Genomic DNA, 309 nt, shown 5'->3' on the forward strand with positions numbered 1-309 from the left:
TTCCTTCCTTCCTTCCTTCCTTCCTTCCTTCCTTCCTTCCTTCCTTCCTTCCTTTATTTATTTTTTTGCCAGTGTCGTCTTGCACTGTTTCATTGGCTGACCTGAAACTCACTATGTAGACCAAGCTGGCCTCAAACTCACAGAGATCTGGCCACCTCTGCCTTGGGAATGCTGGACTTAAAGGTGTGCACCACCATGCCCAGCATGAAAGTTCTTTTCAATTGAGGAGTTTTTCAGAAGAATCACAGCACTGGGGTGCCCTAAACTTGAGCTTTGATTTCTTTTTTAATTAGACACCCTACCTTTTTT

Source organism: Grammomys surdaster, unplaced genomic scaffold (assembly GCF_004785775.1).
Source record: "Grammomys surdaster isolate TR1022 unplaced genomic scaffold, NIH_TR_1.0 149, whole genome shotgun sequence".
NCBI classification, from domain to species: Eukaryota; Metazoa; Chordata; class Mammalia; order Rodentia; family Muridae; genus Grammomys; species Grammomys surdaster.